The sequence below is a fragment of the Pan paniscus genome, chromosome 8 (genome assembly GCF_029289425.2).
Source record: "Pan paniscus chromosome 8, NHGRI_mPanPan1-v2.0_pri, whole genome shotgun sequence".
Classification (NCBI taxonomy): domain Eukaryota; kingdom Metazoa; phylum Chordata; class Mammalia; order Primates; family Hominidae; genus Pan; species Pan paniscus.
The window spans coordinates 68,893,569-68,908,562 of NC_073257.2; the positions used below are offsets into that span (position 1 = coordinate 68,893,569).

The 14,994-nt window shown below is 35.9% G+C and overlaps 1 non-coding gene across 1 annotated transcript; it reads right to left on the minus strand.

Annotated features, from left to right (window-relative positions):
• Positions 1 to 2,684: 2,684 nt before the first annotated feature.
• Positions 2,685 to 2,753, minus strand: LOC112441109 (small nucleolar RNA SNORD2). Its single transcript, XR_003029083.1, has one exon. It is a non-coding gene; the product is annotated as a small nucleolar RNA SNORD2 (small nucleolar RNA).
• Between the last annotated feature and the right edge of the window lie 12,241 nt (positions 2,754 to 14,994).

Sequence of the window (14,994 nt, forward strand, 5' to 3'; positions counted from 1 at the left end):
CAGTGAAAAAAAATGCCTTCTTACAAGCCTTCCTGACCATTCTGATCACTTTATGCCTTCAGTCTTTAAGAAAAAGTCAGAAGAAAGATGAGTCTGTATTTGAGAAAACCTAAAGGACAGATGAATTGAGAAATCCTTATCTGAATGGTATACTTGGGTAAACTTTGCCTTTGGTCATCTTTTCAAAAAAAAGTTAAGATTTTTTTTTTCTTATCTCTTATGTCCCTGGGAATAGCTTTGTTCCAACCTCTGGAACTGGAGGATTTATCAGGTTGGAGATGACTGGTCTTAGGCCAATTCTTGATAAAGAATTGATAAAGACATACTGGAAACTGGGTGATTTATACAGGAAAAAGGGTTTAATAGACTTACAGTTCTATGTGGGTGGGGAGGCCTCACAATCATGGCAGAAGGCAAGGAGGAGCAACTCATGTATTACATGGATGGCAGCAGGCAAAGAAAGAGCTTGTGCAGGGAAACTGCCCCTTACAAAACCATCAGATCTCATGATACTTGCTCACCTTCATGAGAACAGCATGGGAAAGACCTGCCTCCATGATTCAATTACCTCCAACTGGGTCCCTCCCACAGCACATGAGAATTCAAGATGATATTTCGGTGGGGACACAGCCAAACCACATCAGGAGGTTTGCATAAGCAAACCTGTTACGGTTACTAATCTCTTGTAAGGAATTGGTCATCTGCTTGATTCTCCAGGAAAAAAGAACTTTTAAACTCTAGCTTATGTTTCTGTAACTAGCATTATTTTTACTAAGAACAAAAAGAAATAGTCACTTTAAAAATATCTTTTAACATAAATGAGATCTTTTATATGAAATATGAATTACCACACAAGTATGAAAGAAACACTCATAAGATTACCATTTGTCTAGGCGTATACTTTCTTCAACATGGGAGGCCACTCTCAGTTTCTGTAATTTGGAAATTAAAACAGTAACACTTTTTATTCTTATGGCTTGATGAAATTTTCGAGTGCTTAAAGTTTATTTCTTGCACTGGCTATTGGCCATAATATTTCTTTCTCCCTTTCTCTCTGTCTCTCCCTGTGTGTGACAAAAGATTTTCCCAAATTGACATTGCCTTCCCTCTTTATTAGGGAATATGAATGGGCCTTTAATAGGTTTTGCTTCAGCCTTTCCAGATTCCAAACTGATATGATACTGTATGATCCAATGTCTTCACCATACATCACATTGTTACCATAAACCTGGCTAATAATCTGGCTTGGCCCAAGGCCCCAGAAAAACAAAGAGAAGATATTCCAAGGGTTTTTCTTCTAGGTCCAGTTAAGCATCAGACCTTTCTTTGGAATGTGAAGATTTCAAAGAATCCAGGCTTGCTGAGTTAGTCTTTTACTATACACATGTAATGTACTCCATGAAACCTCCCACAACATCTCCAAACAGAAATAAATTATTCCACCTCTGAAGTCATACAGCACTATTTCTTTCTTCCACATCAATTGTTCCCTTGTTGTAATGTAATTTGCTGAACTGAGGCTGTTATATGTCAAACTTGTGGAAGAAAAGAGAACAGCTAACTAATTGAACACGTTTTGATTTTCTGAGCATGGCAGTAGAGTAAGAACTAAAACTTAGTCTTTCTGGTTTAGAATATTACAGGGAAAGAGGGTGGTGAAGGACTGTTCATAGAGAAGGGAATCAATATAAAGACTTGACATGTATGACTAAGGGAGGAATACTGGCTGATTGGGAATTTTAAGCTGCTTTGCCTTCCCAACTTTCTGAGTAAGTTAGGGTAGGGGTAATAATAATAAGCTAAGACTGCCGACCACGTTGATGCTACATGTAATGGTTCAAACAAGCTTATCTTCCCTCTGTAGACTCTTAATTCTGGACAGTAGACTCATGTTTGAAGGAAAATTTAATTTCTTATGCACAGTATTAGTTAGGGTTCTCTAGAGCGACAGAACTAATAGGATAGATGTATATATAAAAGGGAGTTTATTAAGGATTATTGACTTACACAATCACAAGGTGAGGTTCCACAATAGGCCATCTGAAAGCTGAGGAGCAAGGAAGACAGTCTGAGTCCCAAAATCCTAAAAGTAGGGAAGCTGACAGTGCAGCCTTCAGTTTGTGGCTGAAGATCCAAGAATCTCAAAGCTGAAGAATTTGGAGTCCAATGTTCAGGGTCAGGAAGCATCCAGCATGGGAGAAAGGTGTAGGCTGGAAGACTAAGCCAGTCTGGTCTTTCCATGTTGTTCTGCCTGCTTTTATTCTGGCCACACTGGCACTGATTAGATTGTGCCCACCCAGATTGAAAGTGGGTCTGCCTTTCCCAGTCTACTGACTCAAATGTTAATCTCCTTTGGCAACACCTTCACAGACAAACCCAGGAACAATACTTTGCATCCTTCAATCCAATCAAACCAACAGTCAATATTAACCATCACACATGCTTAGCATGTTTTTCAGTACACAACTTAATACCTAACTTTTGTTGTGTACTTAGCATGTGTTAGAAACTATTCTAATATTCTAAATACATTATATGCATTATGCATTATATCACTTAATCTTGTGAGGTAGGGTTTTGTTTTTTTTTTTGGCATGGTACATATTTACAAATCCCACATCAAAATGTCACTTCTACTTCACACCATGTATTCCATTTAGAACATGAATTATGCTCAAATAATCAAGTGATCAGCAATGAGTATTCTTTTCATTTAGGGTCACTCTCAAAAGATGACTGTCATCAATTCATCAGATAGAATTTTCTTTAGAAATCAATACACTGAGATAATTTAAGCAAGCTACTCAAAATCCAAAACCAGTAATAGGCAGAGGACATATTTAGACTCATGTGACTTGGCACCAGAGCTCATAATCTTAATTTTAAATAATACTGAGTTCTCTAATTGAAAACCAGTTGCTGTATTAGTACAGTGAATTAATATTTAGTACTTATCAAAAATCTCCTCAAACGTTGATATTTGGGTTAATTCCTGACCATTTCTGATGAAATCATAAGGAAAATTTAAGTCTTCACTGTAGAATACTTTTATGTTAAAGATGAAACACTGGGCTAGAATGAGTTACAGGTTTGACTCAGAATCTGAACATATATTGTCTTCGTTAGAGTTCGAATTTCAGCTTAAACAAATGAATACATTCACCCTTTCCTTGTGGTCAACAAAACGTCAAATGAGCAGTGAAAACTAAGTCATGGTTCACTGTTCAGTTGAAACAAGAGACCTTCAGAAGAACCACCATTTTTCTGAATACTATCAATACTAACCTAGAAGTCAAAGTGAATTATTTGACTGTTTGATGCTGCTGGAAAACCATTGGTGGTAAACTCTGAAACATAGAAAATAGGTATAAATTATCTTCTTCCTTTTATAGTTGTCACATACTTAAATATTTGTGAGGAATAAAAGATCAGAGCCGAATGTACCCAACAGAAAAAAGAAATCAATTCAAGAATGTAATGAAGCAAATACAAAGAAAGCAAAACAATTGATAGGAAGCAGGGAAGATTTGTTTTAGTTTGCGGGACCAAAGTAATCAAAAAGAAAATAGCTCAGCTGGAAACAAAGGTATTTTGTTTCTCCTGATTAAGTTGTCTGGTCAATAATAGACGTGGAAAACAGAGGAAAAGACCAAACATCTTATTTGGTCCTACATTTGGTAAGGTGTGCATAAAAGTGGCAAATATAGTTTCCTAACAAGGACGAGATTATAAAGAAAACAAGCCCTAAATCTTAAAATCTTAAGATACTAGACTCAAAGAAAACTTAGGACTCATGTGGCTCATGCAGTTTTTGATAGATATCAATCTCCTGATCAAATGTTTTCTCATACACCCATGAGAAATAGTTTTTAATTCTATTATAAATAGTTTTTCAAATATGATCTAAGATCAAAGGGCTGACAATTTCCAAATATTATTTTTTTCATAAAAATAAGTGTCACAAGTTCAGAGAAGAGACAAACTTTGAAGATTTACAGTCTGACCCATGTAAGAAAAGAGCTCACAGGATAGTTTTAGAAATAGAGTTAGGGGTTACAAGTGCAGTTTTGTTGCATGGATACACACATAGTGGTGAAATCTGGGCTTTTACCTGAATAACAAACATTGTACACAATAGCTAGTTTTTTAACCCTCATATTCCTCTCACCCTCCCACCTTTTAGAGTTTGATATTTCACTCAAATGTCTGTTCTTTCACTCAAAGAGGAGATATTATTGTTACTGATCAGATAGTGCATTCTTGCTTGTGCATCCTAAGAATGTGATAATGTAGAAGCTAGAAATTTGAGGAGAATGCCAAATGATCTGCTTTAACTCTGAAGATTTGCCAGATAAAGTGGACTTACAGGACAATCCTCTCCACCCAGAAATCTCTGCTCTAATGAAAGGAATAAAGCAAGATAGTAGATTGGTGAACAAGTAATTGCAGTTTTGCCATTACTTGTGCACCAACCTAATAGTTCTTATCTAATCACTTACTATGACTGCTTAAATAATAAGATAGGCAGTCCTTGCTGTAGGATCAAGAGTAATCTGCCAGCTTTAGTATTGAGTGGAAACTACTGCCCGTTCTAGCTCTCATGTAATCTGTTTCCCTCAGTAAATTTGACTAAACAACTCTGATTTTGACTTCTATTACTGAAACTGTGACCTTCCACATGGCTTGAACATCTGAACATTAAGTCCTACATTGTAAACATAACCACATTATTTACGGTTCCTGTCCATTATGAGTAGTAACTACATAAAAGCAAAACCCAGCTTGCTTGTTGGACTGCAAGTTTTCCCTTATGGAAAAATGTGGTCTAAAAACTTGGCCATTCTTGACCTGAGATTGGTAACTCCTAACTTGAAGCAATCCATAATCTGGTCCTGACAGTTTTTGAGTAAATGGAATAACTCCCCGTCCCCCCACCCCCCGCTTTTTTCTTTCTGAGACGGAGTCTCACTCTGTCGTCCAGGTTGGAGTGCAGTGGCGCTATCTCGGCTCAGTGCAAGGTCCGCCTCCCGAGTTCACGCCATTCTCCTGCCTCAGCCTCCCGAGTAGCTGGGATTACAGGCGCCCGCCACCACGCCTGGCTATTTTTTTGTATTTTTAGTAGAGACAGGGTTTCACCGTGTTAGCCAGGATGGTCTTGATCTCCGGACCTCGTGGTCTACCTGCCTCGGCCTCCCTAAGTGCTGGGATTACAGCCATGAGCCACCATGCCCGGCCCCAACTTCCCTTAATTATAGTGATAATTAGATAATTCAGTAAATGAGAGCAGTACTTCAGAACTGAAGAGTTGGAAGCCAGCAGAACCTTTGAGGTACCACAGAGTAAACACAAGTATGCATGGTGCTTACTAAAAATGCAGACTTAAAGGCCCTGCCCTGTACCTATTGAATACAGTTATTCAAAGTCATCTTCAATAATTCACTTTCATATGCATGTTTCCTTATTTTGCCATTATCCCTGTTGTAAGCAGGACATAGCAGATCGTGAAGTACCATAATGGAAAAATATTATCTTCTATAAGTTAAACTAATTAAATGAACATATAGACAGTGGTAAAGGAACAGCTTATATACAGGAGCAGTTTTACCTCCATCAATCCATCTAAAGTATGTATGCAGATAATGAAGGAGTTCAGCAGGACAAAAGTAGATGGCAACAGTGAATAGGGCTTAATGTTGAATATAGGAGATAGGGCCACATTGGTCACCAAAATGTTTCTACAGGTATATGGCAGAGAGATTTCTTCAGGCTTCTCCACGGTCTGAGTTAAAATCAATGCAGTTATCCATTTGTCTTCGTTGTCACTGCTCTCATATCAGCTAAATTTCTGATTGCTAATAGATGTCATGGCTATCTTAATTTGGAGGTAGGAAGTGCTCTAGGAAGCACTATGACATTCTTCCCATTTAAAGCACATATCCGCCTCTGTAAATACATGAACTGGAATGACTATAAATGAGCATTATCCATCAGCCTAGTGTGAATCTATCATTGAGCATCGTATTGTCCCTGGGTGAATTGGTTTCTGACATAAAAGAATGAGGATCTGACCTTGGTGTATAGAAGATGCACCCCATGGAGTCCATGGCAGCTGGTTGCCAGACTTCCCTCTTGTCACACTATGGACCACACAGTATTCTTCAAAACATTTGTAATTAGCCTCCAACTGCCAATTTAAATCATTTTTCTTTGTATGTGACAATAGAAGGTAATACAGTCATCCTCAGTATCTGTAGTGGATTGGTTCCAGGGCCCCTGTGGATACTAAAATCCAGGGAAGCTCAAATCCCTTATATAAAATGGCACAGTACCTGCACATAATCTATGCACATTTTCCATCATATTTTAAATCACTGCTAGATTATGTATAATACCTAATACAGTGTAAATGCAATGTAAATAGCTGTTATACCGTGTTGTTTAGAAAATAATATCAATTTTTGAAAAAAAATGCATAAAGTAAAATTTTCACAAAATACAATAAAAACCCATGAGGGAACCCCTATATAAGCTGGGAGTTTAAAAACCTTGTAAGTATGGCTAAAAATAAAGATATAATGAATGAGAAAGATGAACAGATGTTATTATAAACCCAATTTAGCTTATTAATTCTAATAGATAGATAATGGAAGCCAATTCACAGGAGTAAACCTAAGAGAAATGTTTAGAAATTAAAATTTTTGAGGACACTGAAAATATTCAAGATAATTGAAGGTAAATAATAATGGAAAATGTAATTAGAAAGAGACCTAATAAGTTATAATAAGTAATTAGAAAGATTAAGCCTTGAAGCAGTAGTATAGAAATCTGCAACAGATTGTATGCAATTTCAGCTTCATATGTATCTCCGCTAAAGTGGGAAGAACAAAATGAAGAAAAACTTGTTAAAATATGAATTTCTCTTTTATTTCCTTTCCTTTGCAATTTATTATTATTATTTGAGACAGGTTCTTGCTCTGTCGCCCAGGCTGGAATACCGTGGCACGATGTTGGCTCACCACAGCCTCCGCCTCCTGGGCTCAAGTGATTCTCCCAACTCAGCCTCCCAAGTAGTTGGGACTACAGGCATGCACCACCACACCCTACTAATTTTGTTTATTTTTTATAGAGATGCAGTCTCACTATGTTGCCCAGGCTGGTCTTGAACTCCTGGACTCAAGCAATCCTCCTGTTGCTCAGCCTCCCAAAGTCCTGGGATTAGAGGTGTGAGCCACTGTACCTGGCTAAAATATGGATTCTAAAAGGTTAAAATAAACAAACATTACTTTCTTACAAATATAAGAGGGAGACTGTGTTTCAAAGATTTACTTAAGTAATTCATTTATGGAACACCTGGAAGGAAATGTTGGTTCAAAGGAGTTTAGGAGAAATAAAGTTATTAATAGACACTGAAAGAAAGAATACTGAAACAATAATGTCAAAATCTATCCAATACTGGGTAATGTTCCACAAGACAATAAAATTGTAAACTTTGGGAATTATCTTTTCTTAGGGAAAAAATTATTTGTATCTCTACAGGACCAAATCCATTTTATTTACTATTTCACAAATATTATTTGCACCATTATCACTTTTCTACAAGTTAATATCAACCTTTACAGAGTTGTAAAATATCCTATACAATAACAAAAAGTAAGTTAAGGAAAACTGCATAACCACTGATAAATTAATCTTTGAATGGGACTGTTAGACCCACCCACTAAGCTCTGGTAAAACACTGAAAGGATACTCCATTATAATTTTGCTTATTTCCAAATTTTTGAAATTTGTGTTTTTTTAAACAATCTATTTCAAGCATGAATAATAACCAATAAATATTTAAACACTGTATCTGTTTTTCTACACTCCAAGCTTTAGGGTCTTTTCAAGAAGCAGCTCTTTGACCTACTTACATTTTAAGATATTGAATAGTATCAGTCTAATTATTGCTCTTGTGTATTTTGGCTTCTTCAAAAAGTTATCATTTACAAGATAATTTAAAATTTGGAAAATAGATAAGTATTTTAAAAATTATATTTACATCTCCCTAGCATTTATTACCTTCACTATTATACTAAGAACATGTATTTTTTATTTTAATATCTTTTACACAAGATCATATAAAATGTAATAGCATTTTGGGAAAAATACAAAGCACACCAAAGCCATAATACAGGATTTATTGCCTTTAATAAAAGTGTTAACTACACTAATAGAATCATATTATTGCTGACTTAATGCATCTCTTATGAGCATCACACCAAAATACTTTATACTCAATAGAATGCTTAAATGCCTTAAGCACAGGAAAGATATTCAAAATGATAGCAGCTCTTTTAAATGGCATACTTGTGAGGTGAAGAAGTGCAGTGACTAAATATGGTTTAGAAATTTCCACTTTAAGTTAAGGACATGAAGATAAAAAATTGTGACTTTCTAACAAGTATGTAGAGGTTTAATATGTATATGTATACATTAAATATTTTATCAGTCTATATATGTGTATATAGTATATAATAGTAGTAGACTACTACATACATATATATATAGACCGACCAAGTGTTCTGTAGCACTAATAAGCCAAGATAAAAAGGAATAAGATTCAGTTAAAAACATCTTAACTATTCATTAGTTAAAATCCTAAATAAAAGAAGGAATGCATGTTAATAGAATGATTTGGGTTTTTTTTTCTTGTTATGGCATCAATGTTTAAAATAATAAAGATGACAAAGTACAAGCTAGGTTTGTTTAATCTATTTCATTGGTTATAATCAAACTTCAGAAATCTAATCTTTCACAGTTTCTAAAGAATCAAGACATAGGGCCAAGCAGCTGGAAAGCGTATCATTGATCAAAGGAGGAATGTAAATACATATTTGGGAGCAAAGTATTTCCATTTTCCTAACAGACTTGTTTTTTCATATCTCTCGGAAAACAGCATCTTCTCATCCTTGGCATAAACTTTTTCCAGGTCAAGATCAGAGAATGGACCTATAGAAAAAGTAGTCCTACCAAAAGGCTTTCCTTCATGACTTCCTCTTCAGACCACCAAGATTAGGGGTTTCTGCAGGGAAACTTAGAGACAAACCTTTATATATTTAACTCCAGCACTATAATTTTACATTAAAAGGGATGGATTTACTTGATCTTTAAACAATATTACTATTAGCTAAAGAAACATACACATGCAGACACACTCACCTGCATACACACACACACATATCAAGTTTAGAAAAATGGGCAAAACAAGTTTTTAGGGTAGGCTTATTCATATTTTTCAAACCATACTGAATTCATATTGGATGAAAGGCTTAGTAATAGTATCTGTAATCTGTTTATCTCCTTCCCCAGCTCTTCAGTTATTAAGATGGATTGTCAGCAATTCATTTTTATTAGGTTCCAATCTGGATGGCTCTGCTACTAGTGCATGTAGGTTTATATATGTATGGTTATGCATGTGTGATTGAACATTTGGGTATGGTTGTATAGATGTGTAGGTATTTGAGTGTATGGTTATATGTGGAGATGGGGGAGATTTTGGGGTGTGGGTGTGGGGTAGGAATGGGAAGTCCTACAGATGCTGTACTTTAGGTTGGTCCTTCACTTGAAATGCTACCTTTGCTTCACTCTCCCAGAAACATTCAACAGTAAGACAATCAAGGACATTATATCCACTAAATTTCTTATTACTTGATCCAAATTAATGCATTGCTCCCTCAGTGATAGAGTATATCTATGCATATCAAAAACTTCAGCTGAGCTCCCCAAAATTAGATTTTACTTGACCATTTCTGTCCTTATAAAAGCCACCTCCAACTCTTAGAATTTTGATATTTCCAAAATCATTTTCATTTTTCTCTTCCTCAGGTTTTCTTGGTGAATTTTGTAGCCAAAAAAGACAATTACCAGTGAACCTACAGAGTAAGCAAGGAACAGCAAATGTAGAATTGGATGATGACTTCTCTGTAGGAATGGAGTTTGAATGTGTTCTAACACTCTTTCATAAGAAAACCCTCAAAGTGGACTGAGGTAGCCAAGTATACCCAGAAGGGGCAGCCCATCATTCTTTCCATATGAGCAAGATGGGGATAATAATTGATTTTAGGCTATTGGTGGATACTTTTGTTCAAACTGTCTGATTTTAAGGCATTTTAGAATTCATATCCTATAGGTATAGAAAAATCAACAGAATGTCTGACTTGAAAAAAAAATCAAATAAAAATTGGCAAAAGGAGGGTGAAGCCTCTATCTTCTACAACTTGTTCATTTCCCCTTTCTTTTTTCACATTTATAATTTTATTTTATTTTTAATTTTTTATTTTTTATTTTGTGGGTACATAGTAGGTATATATATTGATGGAGTACATGAAATGCTTTGATATAGGCATGGAATAAATACTTGAGGAGATGGATACCCCATTTTCCGTGATGTTTGCTTTCCCTTTCTAGGTGAACTTACCCTATGAAAACACTGAAGATCTTATTTTTTTTCTCTCTTCCACTTTATGGATTCAGTCTATCTAGTAAACACACTCATATCAATATGTTAGAAACCATCAACACAAAACACATTACTGACAGCAGAATTTCAGTACCTGTCTGTATGCTATTTTTGACATAAATGACATATTTTCCATGGATGAGGTTACTTGTGCAGAAGAATCACTTTTTAAATTTGAAATAATATCTTAATCCTTTTGAGATAGAAAAAAATATTTTTAAAATGAGATTTTTGTCACTTGAAATTTTCTAACTAGAATTTTCCTATAATCTTGCTCCCATATTGGACTGGCATAGATTAGGTGAGTCAGTCTGTTAGGGTTTGAATCTAGGCTTCTTCTCCTACTGTCCCTGTGACTTTGAGTACAAAATCATTTAATTACAAGTCATTTAAGCTTTTTGTTTCTCAGCTTTCCTCAATGTAGAATGGAGCTATAATAATGTCCTACAACACAGGGTTATTATGAGAATTAAATGTGACAATATTTGCAAAGAGCTTGGGACCCTGCCAAAAATATAGTAAAATGTACATAAGGGATTGATTAATAAAGTTTCAAATGACTGACTTGGAGCTGGCTAATAAAATTGTCAAAAATTTTATAAATTTTGATGGCAAAAACACATTAGCATCGCAATGTAAAACAAAAGGAAACTGTCTTAATAATTTCATTTAAAGAATGTTCTTCCTATCAACCTACTAAAACTAAAATAAGAAATTGTGTATAATGCTGCTAAATTGCAACAGGGCATTGGAGTGGGAATCCAGAGGCTAGTGGCTAGTACATTATTGATACTGGCTTAAAGGGGTAGGGAAGTGCTGGGCAGAGAAGGGTGGGGTCCCTGGTGAGGGCTCCACCCTCAGGCCTGTGCCCACGGACCTAAGTAAGGATAGACACTTCTGTTTTCGGGCCCAAATATTGCATTTTCCAAGACCACCCTGACGCATCATGCCCTCATCCCGTGCCTATAAAAACTCCGAGAACCTAGCGGGAACAGACACAAGTGGATGGACATCAAGAGGAACACGCTGGCAGAGGAACACGCTGGCAGATGCCAGCAGGCCATCGATGGTGGAACAAAGTGGACTCCGAGGGAAATTTGGCCTAGGACAGTGGGAGGAGAGCCCGGCCACTGAGCAGCAGGATTCCAGGGGAACACCACCTTCTGGCTGCCATCCATCTGCTGAGAGCTTCCACCACTCAATAAAACCTTGCACTCATTCTCCAAGCCCACATGTGATTCAATTTTTCTGGTACACTAGGGAAGGAACCCTGGGATACAGAAAGCCCTCTGTCCTTGCAATAAGGCAGAAGGTCTAATTGAGCTTATTAACACAAGCTACCTGCAGATGGGAAAGCTGAAAGAGCACACTGTAACACACGCTCACTGGGGCTTCAGAAGCTGTAAACACTTAACCCTAGACGCTGCACGTGAGGTCGGAGCCTACACTTCTTAAGACCTACCCATCTGCCTGTTCCCCCTAGGAGTTTGAGCTGCAGAGCACGTAAGAAGCAAGCCACACCTCCATTGCACGCCCTGCAAGCAGGATAAGGGAAAACTCCTCCCGTTTCAGTATTGCTGCTGATCATCTAAGCTGCTCAGTAAGCCTTTTGTGCTTGCTGGATTTCAGCTGCTTTATCCTTAAAAGAAGGACAGTTACGAAAGTAAAAATTTTTATAAGGCTAAATCATATAGAAATTATAGAAACTTCATTCTAAGTATAACTTTAGAAATCACGTCATCCACACCAGTCTCCCCCATCCAAAATTAGAAAGAAGAAGAAAATCTAGAAAGAGAAAATAATTTGCCACAATTACCTGTAATACCATCTCTCCTCACCCCACCGTGGAAGTGACACAGTTAATATTCACAGCCCAGACTCTACAGGTGGATTGCTGGCCTCACTAGTTCATTTAAGAACATCTGAATCTAAGTTCATTATACAATACTGTGCTTGTGGAAGGCCCACTTTTCTAACATCCAACCAAAGAGAACTTTAAAATATTTAACTGGTAGAAGGTTTATGTTAAGGAAATAAAAACAGGGTTGCTGCATGTACACAAAATGAAAAAGGAATATATTCTAGGAACTAGTTTGGAATTAGATTAGTAAGATTTGCATTCAAACGAGGGTAGCAGGATTTTTCTCAGCGCTTTATTTCCTCACCAACTTAAGGTCTAATACATATAGAAACTGCTGGATATTAAGGAGTTTCCTGTAGCCCCAAATTGCCTGTCATCAAATCAAAGCAGTTTGTACATAAGAAGATTGCCTTACAACAAGTGAAAATTTAAAGCATTATCTTTTGTTTAAATAACTTAGTAGAAGAGCTAGTTTTTATGTAATTATTTGTACAATCAATAAATGTTTTTAAAATACATATTTAAGTTTTAAAGGCAGGGAGTGGGAAAATAAGCTAGATTTAATTTAGTCTTGTAGTCTTTTACTTTCAGATTTAACTGTAGTTCAAAATTGTCTATCTAAAAATTTGTTTTCATGTTTGATAAATTGATTAAGACATTGAGCAAGAATAAATTGATGTACTATGTGGAAAGCTTATATCACTAATATGTAAACAACTGGATTGTGACTCAGTCTGTCTGAGTTCAGATTCTGTTTTCATAATTTACTAGTTCTATGCCTTTGAATGAATCACTTTACCTACCTTTGTCACAATTTCCTTGTATAAAAAATGAGGATATTTCTAGAAATATTACAAGGGATAATGCATGCATATGAATCACCTATGAAGATTTGTGTCAGACATTTCATAGCTCTCAAAAAATGTTATATATTATGTATACATGCATTATATTTTTTAATAACAAAATGTCAATACATTCACAGAAATTAGAATTTATTAATTTCAAAATATTTACTACATTTCTACCAGATTTTATTTTCTAAAAGTTCTATGACCTTGCTCTTTGTTGGAGGGTCATGTATCTGTGGCTGTGATTCCAATAACTACTAGTCTGCTTGTGGTAATAGCCATTCTGATAGATGTGAACATTGTTGTGTATATCTACATATTTGTCCTATTTAGCTATGGAATAAATTCAATTCCTATTATTTCTACACATACATTTTCTTGATTGTTTTTCCCATATTATTCAGGTGGCTTTTGCACTGAGAGCAAACACAGTTGACAGTATGGTCTACTCTTGCAGATGCACCCAGAGTATTTTGTCTTCTAATGGGTGCGTGGTTAAAGGAGTAAGAGGAAGAGAATCTTTGAAGGGGCAAAGTGGTAAGGTACTGGCTTCATCACCACCTACAGAATTCAGTACTTTTCATTCTAGCCTACTGGGAGCATTAACTTGGGCACTGGTATATATGTGCACACACACACCTACCCCTGAATGCAACACTCTGTCACAGAGATCTAAGGGAAATTACATTTTGTGAGGAAAAGACTACAGCAATTTTAGAATATTATTTGAGTCAATTACAATATTTTCTTTCCTTTTCTTCCTTTAAGTGATCAGAAAGCGGTCGAATTAGTTGATATAATAGTAGAGCTAGAATAAAACATTTAAGCAGAGTTAGCTTTAAAGGCAAATAGGATAAACAGATATCTGTGTGATATAAAAGACAAAATGAAGAATTATTTTCCCCAATTCATTCAGCATTATAATTGAAATTCCATCATCACAGTCTCATTCCCTGAATTTCTAGGAATAATCAAAATGTATAGGTTCTTTAAATGGTAGAATGTGACACCATTCTTCAAATTTTTAGTGTGGGCAAGTTCAAGAAAAAAATTTACTATCATGAGATCAAGTTTTGTAGCAATGATAAACAAGATTAGGACTTCTGAGAAGCAAATATACCACTAAAGTCAAAGTCTGCCACTTCTAGATTACTTAGGAAGATAAGTTTCATAGGACACATAATAAGACCTATTTGGGAGTCTAGAATTCATGGAAGAGGGGCTTGTAGTAAGGAGAGAATTTCTGAAAGGCAGAGAAAATTATCCATTGCCCAACTTTGCCATCTATATCATTTACCTTTATATATAGGCTACTGCCTTTATATACAGGCTTTATACGTAAGCTAAACATGTAAGTATGGGGATATATTGTCCATATCTCTTTAGCAATCATAAAGTCAGACACGTGATCTCTGATACCATTCAAGAACAAGTGTAGAAAGGGAATTATTTTCATCATAACAATAAAGTGTTACTACTACCTTCACCCTGAGAGGGAAAACAGCTTGAATTGTCTTTCTTGAGAATTATTTCAAATACCTCTTGAAACATTAATGATATAATGTCTGATATAATAAAACCAATAAATGTCTGGGTTGGGAGCTGGGAGGACTCAGGGAGCTACTTTTTCAGAAAAGTTAACATGTCTCCTTAGTAAGATTTTATGTTTCATTGGGTTTACCCACATCACTGAGGCTTTGGAAAACATTGGCACATTCACTAATAATAGATGATTTTAGCTTAATTATTTTCAGCCTTTTTTTCACTTTCTTACTGACACTCCA